The sequence below is a fragment of the Piliocolobus tephrosceles genome, chromosome 6, assembly GCF_002776525.5.
Source record: "Piliocolobus tephrosceles isolate RC106 chromosome 6, ASM277652v3, whole genome shotgun sequence".
In the NCBI taxonomy this organism is placed as follows: Eukaryota; Metazoa; Chordata; class Mammalia; order Primates; family Cercopithecidae; genus Piliocolobus; species Piliocolobus tephrosceles.
In genome coordinates, this window is record NC_045439.1 from 95308734 (window position 1) to 95327039 (window position 18306).

Sequence of the window (18306 nt, forward strand, 5' to 3'; positions counted from 1 at the left end):
GCTGGGAATGTGCTGGGTCTCACCTGAAGCCAGCATGTCTCAGAGTCTTACTCCAGGCCCATAGCAGACTACCTGGGTATCACTGCAGGTTATTCAGGGCAAAAGGGCTCTTGAGTCAGCAGGTGATGAATCCTGCCAGGACTGGGTTCTTTCCTTCAAGGCAGCAGGTTCCCTTCTGGCCCAGGGTAAATCTAAAAATGTAATTCAGGAGTTACATCCTGGAATGGGGGCCTCTCAACTCTGACTGGTTCTCTATCCTGCTGTGGCTGAGCTGATATCCAAGATGTAAGACAAAGCCCTCTTTACTCTTCCTGCTCCTCTCCTCAAGCAAAAGGAAGAAGTCACTTTTGCTGCTGCAAGCTGCGTTGCCTGGGGTTGGGGGAGGGGTGGTGCAAACACTCCCTTGGCTCCCCTGGCTGGTGTTTCACTAGGTCGTGTGCCCCGAGTCCACTGGCTCTGAGCCCAGCATGGCATTGGGAATTGCCTAGGAGTTGAAGTCCTTATGGTCTAGACTGGCTTGAAAGTTTATTTAGGGCCCCAGAGCATGATAGCCTGCCCTGCCAAAGCTTGTCAAAACACAAGGCTCAAGCCTTCTAACTACTGGGATGGGTGAACTCCTCAGGGTAGCGCTGGTCTAAATGCTCCCTCCATGGCCAGGTGTCACCTGAGTTCCACCTGGCTTTGCTTTCCGCTGTGACAGGGCAGCACTGAGTTCAGTGCAAAGTCCCACAGTTGCTGCATTCTCTCTCTGCCAAGTGCACAGATTCTCTCTCAGCACCACTGCAGCCACTGCTGAAGGATGGGGGAGGGGCGACATCAGTGTTTCAAGACTGTCTTTCCTACCTCCTCAGTGCCTCTTTCAGCAATATGAAGTTAAAGCCAGGTACTGTGAGTCCTTCCCTGATTTTTGGTTCTTATGAAGATGCTTTTTTGCTGTAGACAGTTGTTAAATTTGATTTTCCTGCAAGGAGAATCATTGGTGGAGGCTGCTCTTCAGCCATCTTGATCTGCTCCTCCTCCCTCACCTAACTTTAATTATCTCCTAAGAGCCCTATTTCCAAATACAATCACATAGCGGATAAGAGCGCCAATGTGTGAATTTTTGGGAAAACCCAATTCAGTCTATAGCATTTTGGGAGAGGGAGGAAGAGAACATTCAGTGGAAGGACACAGTATAAGCAACAGTATGGAGGTGGGAAAGTTCAGCTCATGGATAGAAAAAAAATGATCCAATTTGGCAGGGCCCACAGGGAGATGTGGTGGGGTGGTGAGAGGTGGGCCACATCAGAAAGAACCTTGAATGCCAGACTGAGGTTGGAGACATTTCCTGTTGTGTAGAAGGTGCCGTGAGGTAGTGGGGAGGGTAACGTGATGAAAGGATATTTGGGAGGATGGATCTGGCATCAGTGATGGGCAGGAATAAGGAGTGAACAAAGCTGGAGGCCAGGAAACTGGACACACAGCCCAGAGCTTAGGCTTAGGTTGTTCAAAGGCACTGTTTGCACACTGAGTTCCAATATGGATCAAAGCATGCAGGGGGTGGATGATTTGGAAAAGCAAAACCATTCTCTTCCCATTACCACACAGTTTCCCAGCTGAGCTCATAACCAGAGTCCTACAAATCAGACGGTAAAACTGCCCCAAACTCTGTCCCTAGAGGCTGTGATCCAGAGAGAGCCCTTGTCCAGCTGTAGCCCAGGGACACTGCAGCCTGAGCAGGACTGCACCTGTTCCCTCCCAGGAGCCTCATCTCTGTCTGGCCTGGCTTTGGCTTCAAAGGCCCTCAGCTTTGACTTCAAAATCTGTTGGGTCAGATTCCTGAGAGCTCTAGCCTTCTTTGGGTTAGGGATTTTAAAATAGTTTTTTCAGCAGGCAGTAGATGAGCTCTGGTTTCTTACCTCTAAGAACTGGCTAGAACTCACAGAAAGCTGTTATACTTACAGTTATGGTTTGATTACAGGGAAAGGATGCAGACTGAAATCAGCCAGGGGAAGAAAGGCATGCGGCTGAGTCCAGGAGGGCATCAGACATGGAGTGTCCATTATCCCTTCCCCATGCAGTCAAAGTGCACTACCCTCCCTACTTTGATATGTGCCAGTACACATGGAATATTCCCAGCCAGTGAGGCTCCCTCAAGCCTCAGTGTTCAGGGTTTTTACTGGAACTTCATCACGGACCACAGAGGCATGCTTGATTGTCCACGTGGTTGCTGTCAGTTTTGAGTCTCCCATCCTTCCAGGGGTGACCTAAAGCCTGGACTCTAAATCACATAGCTGGTTTTCCTGGCCTGGCTAGTCTCCACCCTGAATCTTACTACTAGACTATCCATCATGACCCCGGACCCCCAGGCAAAGATATTCCTGCCAGGCATTGCATGTTGGAGATTACCTCCCAGGAGTCGAGGACAAAGGCCAGACCTCTTTTGGGTCAAGATAATTTTTGTTTTTAACTATACAACTTGCCATCATTCTGTTAACCGTCCTTTCTGTTATATCTTCTAAATAACCCTAATTGGTGGGTGAGGATGTTTATTATTAGAAACAAAATGTCAAAAGGTAAGACACTTGAGCAAAGTTGCACAGGTGATCCTTGACTCATGGTACAATACTCTTTCCATTCTCTGAGAACCCTGAGTCCTGAGCAGAAGATGGAAGGAAGGTGTGTACATATGTGTGTACACATGTATGTTTCTGTTTGTAAATGTATGTCTAATAAGTATGTGTAAATATGTGTATGTCTCTGTGTGTGTGTTTGTGTGTACATATGGATGTCTGGGTATCTATATTCATGTTTGTGTGTGTACACATGCTCAGCGGGAAGGTTAAAGAGAAAATCAGCAGGGCTCAGTGGTACACACCTGTAATGCCAGCTACACAGGAGGCAGACAGGGGAGGATCACTTGAGCCCGGGAGTTTGAGAGAGAGAAAATTTCAATAATCTTCTTGCTGTTAGAAGGAAAAACCTGGGGCTGGGCATAAAGAGACATAAAACACAGCATAAAGAGGCAGAGAAATGTCTAATGAAAAACAAGTGACCAAGAATTAATTAGTTCATTTATAAAGAAATATAGCACTGGCTGGGTGTGGTGGCTCACGCTTGTAATCCCAGCACTTTGGGAGGCCGAGGGAAGCAGATCACGAGGTCAGGAGATCAAGACCATCGTAGCCAACATGGTGAAACCCCGTCTCTACTAAAATACAAAATATTAGCTGGGTGTGGTGGCATGCCTGTAGTCCCAGCTACTCGGGAGGCTGAGACAGGGGAATCACTTGAACCCAGAGGTGGAGGTTGCAGTGAGCCAAGATTGCACCACTGCACTCCAGCCTGGTGACAGAGCAGGATGCCGTCTCAAAAAAAAAAAAAAAAGAAAATATAGCACTTTAGCAGCAGAATAAAAATGGAAGATAATTTCCTCTACAACCCTGATAATCTTTGTGAGAAAACTGTTGGTCACATATGTTAATTGCCAAAACTTGCAGGACCCTGTGCAACAGAACTGGCAAGTAAAACCATCTTTCTTAAACTCGTTCTGTTACAAGTGGCATTCAACTATTTCTCAACCAAGATTTCACAGACTTGTCTCTAGCTTCCAGATGGTGAGGGAAAGTGTGATGAGAATTTATGATAAATTGTGCCTGTCTCTGAGTCCATCATCTCCTATTGAAGAGAAGGAAAGTGAGGCTAGCACATTACAGCCCTGTGTGACAAGTCACAAGATAAGCAAATAATTATTTAAAACCAGAGAGTCCTATAATTTATTCACAAATGCCAGACATTCTATATTAGATCTTCCATTTCAATTTACTTGTATTCTTTGAAGGAAATTTATAAGATTTGTATTATTCAGAAAATACTCCCAAGCTAATAGAAGAAAATACTTTAACTACACGAAGTATCAGGCTATACAATATGCTGGTGAAGTGTGTAGGCTCTAAAACCAGAAAACACTGGTTCAAGCCCTGGCTCTACCACCTTGAGAAAGTTACACGGTCCCCTCAATTTCCCCATCTAAAATGTAGGGTGACAATAATAGTGTCTATCTCACAGAGTTGTTTTGAGGAAAATAATATTTGTAATATATTATTTATTATATTATAAATAATATAATAAATTTGTTATAATAGTATTTGAACAGCAGTTAGTGGTATGTAAGTGTGTGCTACTGTTATTTTAACATTTCAGATTATAAATATCTACCCTGTTATTCAGATGACAAGTGTCCCTAAGCTGATAACCTGATGAAGAGCTTTTGTGTTCCTTGGTTTTCTATCAGCTTTGTGAGGAAAAAAATACCACACAAAGAAGAGCAACTGAAGCGGGCATGAGAAGGAAACATGGCTTAAGACTGGGGGACTTGGGTTTATTAGGCTTTCATCTTCTAAAAATTTCCCAAGCTCCATCGATAAGAAGATTTTTAATATCAATCTAGCTAAAAAGTACCAATAGACCCCACAAGACACTGAGCTAGACATAGAAATAGAAGGATAATAAATAACAGGGTACAGTGGCTCATACCTGTAATCCCAGCACTTTGGGAGGCTGGGAAGGGCAGATCATGAGGTCCGGAGTTCGAGACTAGCCTGGCCAACATGGTGAAACCCTGTCTCTACTAAAAATACAAAAATTAGCTGGGCATGCTGGCGCATGCCTGTAATCCCAGCTACTCAGGAGGCTGAGGCAGGAGAATCACTTGAACCCAGGAGGTGGAGGTTGCAGTGAGCCAAGATCATGCCACTGCACTCCAGCCTGGGCGACGGAGTAATAAATATATAAAATATGGAAAACTACACAACCAGACAAATAAACAACTACCAGTACCCAAAACATGGCTAAATCTCATAGGATTATGTTGAATGAAAGAAGCCAGCCACAAATGTACACATACTGTATGATTCCATTTATATGAACTTCAAGAACAGGCAAAATTAATCCATGCTGACAGAGGTCAGTATCATGGTTAACTTTGAGGAGAAGAGCAACTGAGAAGGGGCAAGAGGGAGTCCTCTGTGGTGATGGAAGCATTCTGTATCTTGAACTGAATGGTGGTCACATGAGTGTGCACATATGTAAATAGTATGAAGTTGTAACTTAAGGTATATGCACCTCACTGTATGTAAGATAGTGTCTTAGTCCATTTGTGCTGCTGTAACAAAATATCTGAGACTGGGTAATGTGTAAAAAACAAAAATGTATTTCTCACAGTTCTGGTGGCTGGGAAGTCCAAGATCAAGGTGCCAGCAGGTTTGCAGTCTAGTGAGGGCTGCTCTCTGCTTTGAAGATGGCACATTGAATGCTGAGTCCTCCAGGGATGAGGAATGCTGTGTCCTAACATGGTGGAAAGGACAGAAAAGCAAAAGAACAAAACTGAGCTAGGAAGCTCCCTCAAGCCCTTTTATAAGGTCACTAATCCCATTCATGAGGGGGCTCCTACCTCATGACTTAGTCATCTCCTAAAGACTCCACCTCTTAATACTATCACATTGGGTCTTAAGTTCCAGCATGAATTTTGGAGGAGACACAATCATTCCAACTGTAGCAAATATACTTTACTAAAAAAGAAATAAAAAAAAAAAAGGAAAATCTTGTCTCTAAACATAATATTTTAAGAGTTTATGCCAAGTGCGATGGCTCACGCCTGTAATCCTAGCACTTTGGGAGTGCTAGGGGCACTTTGGGAGCACTTTGGGAGACCAAGGCGGGCGAACAACTTGAGGTCAGGAGTTCAAAACCAGCCTGGCCAACAAGGTGAAACCCCTTTTCTACTAAAAATATAAAAAAATTAGCCAGGTGTGGTGGCGGATGCCTGTAATGCCAGCTACTCAGGAGGCTGAGGCAGGAGAATTGCTTGAACCTGGGAGGTGGAGGTTGCAGTGAGCCAAGATCGTGCCACTGCACTCCAGCCTGGGTGACAGAGTGAGACTCCATCTCAAAAAAAAAAAAAAAAAAAAAAGAAAGAAAAGAAAAAAAGATTTTATATATTTACAACCCAATTTTCTGCTTGCTTACATACATATTTGTGACCATGAGTGTCATTCTTAGCTGAGAAAAGTTTCAGTAAATTAAAATTTTTTCTCACATTATCTATTAATATCCTATTCAGATAAAACCAAATTTCTAACCTAGATTTTAGGTTAAGACAGAAACCCATAGTCGTTTGTTGCAATGTGAGAATGACAGAGAGAGATTAACTAGCAGAATCCAACTATAAAAATACATTTAAGGGCACAATTCTCTACTAATGACTCTCTCAGACAAATCATTACTTGGATAGCAAAAAATCAACTGAAAACGGAAGTGAGAAAAGTTTGAGCCGGTTTTGCAATGGATGGATGTTTCCAAGACTATTAAGTGAAGAGGGTTCACAAACAAGGGTATAAATGGCATGCTAATTTGGGGTTGAATGGAGTAATGAGATGATCTTGGAAATATATGAATCCTGCTTGATGGGGCTTGTCTACTTGCAATTCAATAAATCAATGTATGTAAATTCAAAGAGACAAAGGACATGAGCTCTCAGAACAAAATTACAGGAATAGGGCCAAGCGCAGTGGCTCACACCTGTAATCCCAGCGCTTTTGGAGGCTGAGGCGGGCGGATCACCTGAGGTCAGGAGTTTCTGACCAGCCTGGCCAAAGTGGTGAAACCCTGTCTCTACTAAAACTACAAAAATTAGCTGGGCGTGGTGGTGGGCGCCTATAGTACCAGCTACTTGGGAGGCTGAGGGAGGAGAATTACTCGAACCCAGGAGGCGGAGGTTACAGTGAGCCGAGATCGCGCCACTGCACTGGATCCTGAGCGACATAGCGAGACTCCATCTCAGAAAAAAAAAAAAAAAAAAAAAAAAAAAAAATTAACTGGAATAAATTTAGCAAAGAGGCACCAAAGTTGAGATAAGGCCTATTGTTCTCCGTCTGACATCTTTAATTCCTGAGTCCTGGGGATGGTAAGCCAGGAACAGAGTCTTCTGAATGGAAGCTAAAACCAGCCTTTGGGTTGGGTTCAGAGAAACTTTCAGACTTAGGATGCCAAAGCCGATGTTGCATAATCGGAAATATCCTGATTGCAAGGGCATTTTCAAAGACAATGGTGCTCGGGGAAAGAGAATGCTGTGGGTTTAAAAACAACAACAACAAAAAAGATGGAAATAAGGAAGAAAAAGTGACCCGAGGGTAAGGTGACCATATGTTCGTTCTGGTTTGCAAGGTACAGCTAAGGTTATGTCTGCTATCCCGGTGCAATTATTATGGTGCCCCCTTTCCCTCTCTGAAGTGTCTGAATTTGGATGATAAAGCATATGATCACGCTATTAAAGAGAGGAAATTAGCCAGAAGACCTATGTGTCGGTTTCAAACGTTGTGGATTGATCCGCAGCCGCGCTGGTGCCGCTGCCCAGCCAAGTGGTGTGCACTACCTCTGCCTCGCCCTACCTCGCCCTGCCTGGGTCTCCAGGAAGGCTGGAGGGGAACCCTTGGCTCCTGCGCTGCTCTGGTGCCACCTGCAGGTTATGTGTGGCAATTGCTTCTCCCCAACCCACTACCTACTACCCCGCCTTCCCGCTCCTCTCCCCGAGGGCCTTGGACTTGGCCAAAGACATTCAGAGCACGCGAAGCTCTGGCCCGGGAGTGGGCTGGACCCGACAGTGAAGTCCACTTTACAAAATCAGACGGGCCCAGCTTAAACCAATAAAGCCCAGTTCCTCCTCTTCCTACCCACTCCTGTTCTGTCTCATTTTGTAGAATGAGAAGCCTACTTCAGATTTTTCATTGGTACTACTATGAAGCAACAGCTGGAGCCTCCCAGGTGCTATTCCCCACATCTCTGTCTTTCCCCTAACACATTAGGATAGTGGGGAAGCAAGACGACTTAAGCGTACTAAGCTCCTACTGTGTACTGGCCACAGAGTGGGCACTTTTCTCTCCAGCCTTGCGATTGATGGGAAATAGGTGGTTATACAACTGGGATATAGGATCAGAGTGGGTTAGCGACGTGCTCACAGTCTCTCGGCTGAGGCTGGAACCCAGGGGTCTTTGACTCTAAAGCTAGTGCTCTTTTTGGGTCTCCAGCTTGAGCAATAGTTGCAAAATACAAAGAGCACCATGAAAATCTAACACTGATCCATACAAGACTGTATTGCAACAGAAACATGGAGTGTCTTCGTAGGGGTGACGGGGAGGGGGGAGATTATCTGAATTCTATGTAATCTGGGAGCTCTCCAAGGAAAATGAATGAAGCATGACTGAGTGCAATTTGTCTGATAAACAAAATCTGTCAGAACGTGGGGCCTTGAGGGTTCTGAGTGAAGGTAAGAAACCATGGTGCTGGACATTTCCTAAGGTGTTCTTTATAAAATTACTCAGGACCTCAGTGCCTCCACATTCTTCATGACCCTAGGCAACTTCCCCATCTGTCTTCATTCTACTGCCTGGCATCCTATCCATCAAACTGTTTTTAGAGTTATGTCTAAATAAAATAAAAATCATGGTGGGAGTCATTTACACCCTAGTGAGAGTCATCTGAGATTCCCTTTTCTTCTCAGACCTTTTAGCTGAAGTTAGTTATGAGAGAGGATGGGGAGAGGGAAAAGGGTCGAGGGGAACATTCTTGGAGATTGCACTGTTTCTTGCCAACGCCCTGGCACAGTGTGAATATGTTAATCTAAATGGAGAACGCTCTGCATGTTCCTCTCTATTCCCTTTATCACCAATACCAATTCCCCAAGCAGAGCCCTGGGAGGGCTGGACCGAAGGACCTGGAGGTATTAGAAAATATTTGGCTTTGGATTTCAGGTCAAGTTCTGCGGGTGACTTGCTGTGTAAGATCAGACAAGTCAGTTCACCTCTCTTCACTTCAGTGACCTTATCTGTAAAAGGGCTGGTCTGAACTAGATTATTAATTTTCTTTAGGTTTTGCAATTGTTTTTGTTTTAACATTATATTCAATTCCTCCCCCATCTTTATTAAAGTATAACTGACAAGTAAAAATTGTGTACATTTACAGTGTTCAATGTGATGTTTTGATATATGTGTACATTTTGAAATGATTAAATCAAGTTAATTAACATTTTAATCCACTCACATACTTTTATTATTATTTTTGTGGTAAGAATATTTAAGATCTCTTTGCTTAGAATAGTGTTTACTAGAGGTAAGGAAGGGTAAGGGGGAGGGGGTAACCAAGGGTTGGCTAACAGGTTAACAGATACAAGAGTACATGGCTGAGTGCAGTGGCTCATGTCTGTAATCCTAGCACTTTGGGAGACTCACTTGAGCCCAGGAGTTTGAGACCAGGCTGGGCAACATAAGGAGATCCAATCTCTACAAAAAATTTAAACATTAGCCAGGCATGGTGGTGCACGCCTGTGGTCCCAGCTACTTGGGCAGCTGAGGTGGAAGGATTGCTTGGGCCTGGGAGGTTAAGGCTAGAGTGAGTTGTGATTGCATCACTGCATTCCAGCCTTGGAGACAGAGTGAGACCCTGTCTGGAGGAAAAACAAAAACAAAGGCCAGGCGCGGTGGCTCAAGCCTGTAATCCCAGCACTTTGGGAGGCCGAGATGGGCGGATCACGAGGTCAGGAGACCGAGACCATCTTGGCTAACCCGGTGAAACCCCGTCTCTACTAAAAAAAAATACAAAAAACTAGCCGGGCGAGGTGGCGGGCGCCTATAGTCCCAGCTACTCAGGAGGCTGAGGCAGGAGAATGGCGTGAACCCTAAAGGCGGAGCTTGCAGTGAGCTGAGATCCGGCCACTGCACTCCAGTTTGGGCGACAGAGTGAGACTCTGTCTCAAAAAAACAAAAAACAAAAAACAAAGAGTACAGCTAGATAGGAGGAATAGTTCTAGTGTCTTTAGCACTGTAGAGTGACTATAATTAATGACAATTTATTATACAGTTTTAAATAGCTAGAAGACTGAATCTTGAATACTACCAGAACAAAGAAATGATAAACGTTTGAGGTGGTAGAGATGCTAATTATGATTTGATCATTATACACTGTATACATGTATAAAAATATTATACTGTACCCTGTAAATATATACAATTATGTGTTGATTAAAAATAATAAAAGCAGGCTGGGCACAGTGGCTCATTCCTGTAATCCCAGCACTTTGGGAGTCTGACATGGGTGGATCACAAGGTCAGGAGATGGAGACCATCCCGGCTAACACGGTGAAACCCCATCTCTACTAAAAATACAAAAAATTAGCAAAGTGTGGTGGCACGGGTCTGTAGTCCCAGCTACTCAGGAGGCTGAGGCAGAAGAATCACTTGAACCCGGGAGGCAGATGTTGCAGTGAGCTGAGATCATGCCACTGCACTATAGCCTGGGTGATAGAGTGAGACTCCATCTCAAAAAATAAATAAATAAATAAATAAAATAAAAATAGCTGGGTGCGGTGGCTCACGCCTATAATCCCAGCACTTTGGCAGGCTGAGGCAGGTGGATCATGATATCGGGAGTTCAGGACCAGCCTGGTCAACATGGTGAAACCCCATCTCTACTAAAAATACAAAAATTAGCCAGGCCTCCTGGTAGGTGCCTGTAATTCCAGCTACTTGGGAGACTGAGGCAGAGAACTGCTTGAACCCGGGAGGCAGAGGTTGCAGTGAGCCAAAGTTGTACTACTGCACTATATAGCCTGGGTGACAGAGTGAGACTCCGTCTCAAGTAATAATAATAATAGCAAAAAATCTACTTTCTTAGCAATTTTCAAGCATACATTAACTATAGTCATCATGCTGTACAACAGGTCTCCAGAACTTATAACATTATATTTAATTCTGATCAAAGTACTACATACACAGAGTTAAGAACAAAATGGTACCTGGATCAAGAAATCCTCAGTAAAACAAGAAAAGAAGAAAAAAAGAACAAAATGATAATAAAAGGCTTACATCAAAAAGCATTTACTCTTCCCTTTCCTTTCTTGCCTTTGAGTCCTAATTCCCAGAGGCTATCACTTTAAACCCATTTTGCTACTTCCTCTGGTATTTATCTTTTTTTTTTTTTTTGAGATGAAGATTCGCTCTTGCTGCCCAGGCTGGAGTGCAATGGTGTGATCTCCGCTCACCACAACATCCACCCCCGGGGTTCAAGTGATTCTCCTGCCTCAGCCTCCCGAGTAGCTGGGATTACAGGCATGCACCACCACGCCTGGCTAATTTTATATTTTTAGTAGAGATGGGTTTTCTCCATGTTGGTCAGGCTCATCTTGAACTCCCGACCTCAGGTGATCTGCCCGCCTTGGCCGCCCAAAGTGCTGGGCTTACAGGTGTGAGCCACAATGTCTGGACTATCATCATATTTCTAAAGAATGTTTATGTTGCTATTTCTTGATCTGTTTTCTTCAGTATCTGTCAATTCCTGGCATAGCACAGTATAGGGCTTACCTTCCTTATGAGGTCTTAATTTCCTTCCCTCCATTTCACCAATTTGACTGGATCACAATCTTATGAAATCAAAAGCATTTACATTCTTGTAGCTATCTAAATATTGTTCCCTAACCCAAGTTCTGCACTGAAATTGTTTCATTTCTTTCCTTATTTCCCCCAGAGTTAACAATTGCTTTAGACTTTTTTCCCTTCATTTGCTTACTTATTTATTTTTAACAATTACCTACCAATTTTTTCAGATGCTTCAACCATTCTATCAAATGCCTAGTGATAATTATGCAAAGACTAAGATACTCTATCAGCCCCATTATTTTCCTGGAGACTTCTCTCTATCCCTTGCCCTCCGCCCTTCTGCTCCAAACTGGACTCGGCTCTCAACCTGTAGCACAGCTGGCATCCTGGCATGTCTGGCATCCTGGCATGTCTCTGCACCATTGTGTGAATTTCCAGCTGCCTCTTCTGTGTGCACCTCCTGTTCCTTGGCCCCAGATCTTCTTTTTCCTGGGTTTATCCTCTCATTGTGTTGCAGCACATCTTCCAGTGGCTTCCTGAGAAAGAGTGAATGGAAGCCAAGCTTTCTGACCCCACATATTTTAAAATGTCATTGTTCTACTCCAACTCCTGATTAATAGTTTGGCTGGAAATAATGCTCTAATTTAAATGTAACTTCTCCTCACATTGGGAAATGTTGCTCTATTATTTTCTAGTTCCTAGTGTTGTTGGGAAGAAGCCGGTGTCGTGTGGAATCTTGGCTCTTTATATATGACCTCTTTTCTCTCTGTAAGATTTCAGGATTTTCTCTCTGTCCTTGGTTTTCTGGAATTTCCCAGTGATGTGCCTTGTTGTAGGTCTTTCTTCGTTCACTATGCTGGTCAATTGGTAGACTCTTTTGAACTAGAAAATTATGTCCTTCTATTGTGGGAAGCCACCAGCAGGTTCATGTGAGCTGGGTAATCTCATTCTTTTCTTCCAAGGACAGAGGTATCAAAGCCCTGGGAACCTTATAAGTGGATGGGGAAAACGTGCCCTAGGTGAATCCAACAAAGCTGCAGCGCCCACTGAGCTCATGTCCCAGGGCCAGGCTCTGCCTGAGGACAGTAGACATGGGTGAGACCCACTTCCTGCCAGTCCCATGGTGGGGCTCAGGACACACATGGTCCGGGAGGCCCCCAGTTCCGGGTGACATTTACATGCCCCTACCTGCATGCAGCATTCAGTGAGCTACAGGACAACTTAGGGGAAGGGGGAGCTCCAGAGAGCAGGACAGGAGGGAAGTAAATAATCATGGAGTGGGGAGTGGCCTTGTGGGGAAGGGGCAAAAGCAGGGCCGTGTGTGTGTATGTGTGTGTGTGTGTGTGTATTGTGCATTGGGGGAAGTGGGGAGAGCAGCTGTAGTTTTGTCTGCCCCTTTTCTGGCCACTGCACCCCTTTTGTCATGAATAGTTTTCATGGATTGAATGTCTCTGTCTCCTCCAAATTCATATGTTGAAGCCCTAACCCTCTGTGTGGCTGCATTTGGAGATGAGGCCTCTCAGGAAGTCATTAAAGTTAAATGAGGTCCTAAGGGTGGGGCCCTGATTCAGTAGCATTAGTCTAAGACGAGACACCAGAGAGTGCACTCACTGTCTGCACAAATACAAAGAAGCGGTCACATGAGCACACAATATGGCAGCCACCTACAGGACAAGAGAAGAGGCTTCAGAATGTAACCTACCTTGCTGGCACTTTGGTCTTGGATTTCCCAGCTTCCAGAACTATGAGAAATAAATGTTTGTGGTTTAAGCCACCCAGTCTGTGGTATTTTGGCACGGCATCCTGAACTGACTAATACATCTCCCCACCCTGTTTCAACCACATGACACAATAGGGCTTGGAAGTTCTAGTGTCCCAGCTACCCAGCCAATCCGGACCAGACCAAGCAGAAACTTTCTTCTGGAATTCTCTGAAAAGGAACGAATGCAGAGGAGCCCCATCCTTTCTTGGGGGCAAAGCCAGGAAGATGGAAGCCTCATGCTGCCAACAGCCTGATTCCAACCTTGTGAAGAAAGTTGCTCTGAGAGCACAAAACTGATCTGCAGACTGAGGTGGAGACAGAAACAAGGGAAGGAGCCTTCAAATCCTGACAGCACTGGTGACTCTGAGTCCAGGTATTCCTGAGGCCCAGCTGTTCCCTGCCCTGTGCATGGCTAACTTACTGACCAATGAACTTCCCTTCTTGCCTAAGCCAACTCGAATGAATTTCTGTCACTTATACCCAAAGAGTCCTGACTACAATGGCAGGGCACAGCAGGGTTGGGCTCACTAGGGCAGAGGACAGTGTGGGTAGAATCAGCTGTGACAGTCACACGGGAAGTACAGTTATCACGTGGACTCCATGAGGTCTTCCTCCAGCCCCGACTGTGAGCAAGGCTGGGCTCATACGCTCAGTAGGTCAGAGTGAGGGATTTGGTCAGAGGTGCCATGCTCAGGGCCATCTTTCTATGGGCCAGACTCTTCAGCATCAAAGGCTTTGCCATCAGAGATAGTTTTAGTCATATCTTGAGTTCACTTTATCAATTGCTGTTCCCTCACTTTCAGGATCTTTACACTAGGCTGCCCCACGTGGGTGTTAGGAAGCCATAGGCATCCTGCCCAGAAGCCCAGACCACAAAAAGGACTTCCACCAGCCTGCCCAGGGTTCTAGAGGGCAGGACCAAGGGGTGGTGGGAGGATCCCAGCCTGGGCAGTCATGGCATGTCCACCACTCTTGATCTGTCTCCTGGAACTTTTCACCCCTCAAGTTTGGGCCCTGGTGGGGCACACATAGGAAAGACAAAGAATGCCCATGTCTCCGACTAGTATCCCCATGAGAAGTGGTTATTGCACCAAGCACCCTCCTCCATTAAAACTGGACGGACCAAGGGCCACTTTCCTAATGGATGGGACTTCTTCATCCATCTCATGCTCCCAACAGAGCTCCTTCCCTCGGATGGGAATGTGCCATTCCAGGAGAGCCCTCTGGACCCAGGCTCCAGCCAAAGCCAGTCTCCCTGCCATGCAGGCCCTAGAGTTACACTGGAGAGTGACAGGCTTCACCTGGAAATTTCTTGCTGAAAAGTATCAGTTTCCCACACAAGTACAGCCTGGCAGTTTAATTCTAATTAAACCCAGAAGGAGACTGCTGTTTCAGTCCTAACTGCTTGAAAATTAGGCTGTGTAGAGCTTTTGTTTGCTGGAAACTGTGGAGTCAGACATTGTGCAGATTGACTCAGTAGCTACAGCAAGTACACACATAGGACACTAAACGACAAGTGTGCACACACACACATGCACACAGCAGAAAATCAAGAAATAAACTATTTTAATGTCAGCTGTCATGGAAGTTTTGTATCATTTCCCCAAAAAACACAAATTTTATTTTATGATTTAGTCTTGTTTTTATTTAGAATTACTTAAAGAAAAGGAGAGCTGAGTGCAGTGGCTCATACCTGTAATTCCAGCACTTTGGGAGGCTGAGGCAGGAGGATCACTTGAGCCCGGGAGTTTGAGACCAGCCTGGGCAACATGGTGAAAACCCATCTCTATAAAAAATACAAAAATTAGCCAGATGTGGTAGTGTGTGCCTGTGGTCCCAGCTACCCAGGAGACTGAGGTGGGAGGATTGCCTGAGCCCGGGAGGCAGAGATTGCAGTGAACTGAGATCACGTCACTGCACTCCAGCCTGGGCGACAGAGTGAGATCCCATCTCAAAAAGAAAGAGAGAAAGGAAGAGAGAAAAAGAAAGAGAAGAGAAAAGAAAAGAAAGAGGAGGGGAGGGGAGGAGAGGAATGGGATTCTGATATCTGGTATGGGAAACCTTAAGTGGATACATCTGAGAACTTTGAGTCTCCAGTTTCCACGGAATGCTCTGGGCTAAAAGAAGTAGCCCCCTTTGCTTGCGAAGAGAAGGTCAGCTGCTCCTTGCCTGGAGACTAGGCAAAGAGCCCCCAACAAGGCCTAACAGCAGGATGAGGTGTGTCATCATTGTTGCCCTACATTGACACCAGGCTATGGCTGCATCATGGCCCAAGGTCACAAGCACAATCTGCTCTGGGAGAATGATGTTTTTTCCAAAAATGTTGCAGGGGCTCCCTGGTGATTAAAAAAAAAAATCCATACTTAAAAGCAACACACCAATAGAGGCAAGCAAACCATGTTTTGCACAAAACAACTATCAATGGTGATGGCACATGGATCTCCCCTTTCAGAATCCTGAGATTCTCAGGGCCATTACCCTAAGGGCTTTCTGCAGATGAGATAACTATCAGAATCACACGGAGAAGATCAGAGCCTGGAAAGACACTTGAGATTTTTTTATTTCAACCTTCTTCATTTACACAGAGACAAAACTGAAATTCAGAGAGTTCTGGTTTCTCAAGGCACACCACTAGTCAATAAACACAGAGCCAGAAGCTAGATCTAGCTCAGTGTTCTTTTAAAGCTTTAAAAATTCGTCTCTGCTAGTAAAGCTTACAGCCTGGCAATAATATAATATATACACACAAATACAGTTATAACGGTGAAAACTTGGAAACAATGTAAATGTCCAACAATACAGGCTTTAATTCTCTATAAAGTGAATATCAAATAGCCATAGAAAAGTCATTAAAGACCCAGAAGTGTTGCTAACTGAGCAAAAATACGCCATTTCAGGTCAGATGCAGTGGCTCACACCTGTAATCCCAGCACTTGGAGGCTGAGGAGGGCAGATCACTTGAGTTCAGGAGTTGGAGACTAGCCTGGCCAACATAGCAAAACCACATTGTAAGGTACATGGATGTGCTTTGGTCAAGGAATAGGCCGAGGTGGATAGCCAGGCCTGCATGACACGAGTTTGGCGTGCAAGCACACAGGTCCACTTGTAATATAACCTGTTTGTGTAAGTTCATACCTGGCTTTATGCCACTATTGTCTGTAAAAGGCATAACTGCCCTGTTGACGCTGTGCATAAGAGACATGGCTCTTTGGGGCTTGGCTCAGCTTGGCTCAACATGGCTTGACATGACAAGCGCACTGGCACCCAGAAAAAGAGACAGCCAAAAGCCGTCCATCTGGCAGACAGATGGGAGGGAGCCAGGACACAGCTGGGCTTGCTCATGCCCAGAGAGAGAAGGAGTTAAGCTGCTGACCCTGAAGGCAAGAGAGAGTTGGCTATGCAGCTGTGTGTGGGGGTAGCTGGCTCAAGATACTGAGACAGGTGAACAATGTAAGAGTAAGCTGCTAATAAGAGAGCTAGTGTAAGGAAGCTGTTAATGAGAGCTGCCATTGAATAAAACTATCTTTCACCTGCGTATGCCTTCCCGAGTGTTCTATCTGCTCACCCACCCACTCCCCTCAGACTTCAGCATGGGCTGGACCTGGACCCTGGGATCTGACACACATAAAAATGCAAAAATTAGCCAGTGTGGTGGCACATGCCTGTAATTCCAGCTGCTAGGGAGGCATGATGATCGCTTGAACCCAGGAGGCAGAGGTTGCAGTGAGCCAAGATCACGCCACTGCATTCCAGCTTGTGCAACAGAGCATGACCCTGTCTCTAAATAAACAAATAAAGTGAAAGACCATTTGTCCAGTATAAACTCTTTGAAAATACATACTCAAGCATAGAAAAGTCTAGGAATGTCATCAACGGTAATTTTAGGAAAGAATTCTAAGGTGACATTTTTTTGGTTATCTCCACTTTTTTTTTTTTTTTTTTTTTGAGATAGGTTCTTACTCTGTCACCCAGGCTGGAGGGCAGTGACGTGATCAGGGCTCACTGCAGCCTCGACCTCCCAGGCTTAAGCGATCCTCCCACCTCTGTCTCCTGAGTAGCTGGGACTACAGGCACATGCCACCACACCTGGCTAATTTTTGTATTCTTGTATTTTTTGCAAAGATGGGGTTATGCCGTGTTTCCCAAGCTGGTCTCAAGGAATCTGCCCACCTCGGCCTCCCAGAGTGCTGGGATTACAAGTGTGAGCCATGCGTGCCAGGCCAACGTTTTCTTTTCTATAATCACCATGACCATGGGTTTCATGTACCAACTTTTTTTAAAACAATAATATATACAGAGCATACTATGAAAAATGTTCAGAGAAAAAGAAGAATACAAAATTGTAAAAATCATATGTAACTAGATTTTCTTTCTTTCTTTTTTTTTTTTAAAGGCAAGAAAGAAACTAAGTAGATTGTCCAGGAAGATGGTTACTTACACTTTGTATTTCTCTGGTGAACTCATTAGGAACTCTAAAAAGTTCCAGGAGTAGAATCACAGGTCAAAGTGCCCTGGCTTTAACTTCTGGTTCAGAGAATCCTAACAACTTACATTGTCAGCAGCAAGGTCTTCGACTACATGAGCAACTCTCACCTTAAAGCATTTCTCATCTGACATTAGCTGCTGGGCTTTCCGCGGACACTTTGACTGCAGAAGGCTTCTTGAGTTCTGTGTGTTCGGCTGGCCTCTGGTGGCCCCATTATTGTTTTCTGCCAGGTAAAGGTCAGTCACCTGTATACAGATCTCATCACTCATGATATGCTGCAGCTGGAATCAAGCAAAGGCAAGCTGTTAGTGAACACGGAAAACATTTCTCCATTACACAGTCAATGTTCCTTTGACTGATCAGTCACTCAACTCAAAAAGGGTTTTGGTTTTTTTTTGGCTGGCAATTTTAGAAAATTCATCACAAAAGTCACTGTATCATTTTCTTGGAGAATAATCAAGCTAAGATTTTCAACCATATCAGTGATTCATTGTAAAACTTTCGTATCTATTTAAAATAAAAACCACAGAAAACTCAGGTTAATGTACTGTTTATTTAAAATTCTAAGGATCTTTAAATAATTTTCCATGGATCATATTTTTATTGCATTTTAAAATCATTTTCAATTTGCTTTCACACATATTCTCCCTCAT

At 44.6% G+C, this 18306-nt stretch overlaps 1 long non-coding RNA gene across 1 annotated transcript in view; it reads right to left on the bottom strand.

Annotated features, from left to right (window-relative positions):
* Positions 1–15712: 15712 nt before the first annotated feature.
* LOC113219931 overlaps positions 15713–18306 on the bottom strand; it is a 22521-nt gene continuing 19927 nt past the window's right edge. The window contains exon 3 of the long non-coding RNA XR_003306924.1: positions 15713–17934. This is a non-coding gene — a long non-coding RNA (uncharacterized LOC113219931). The remainder of the gene's footprint in view (positions 17935–18306) is intronic.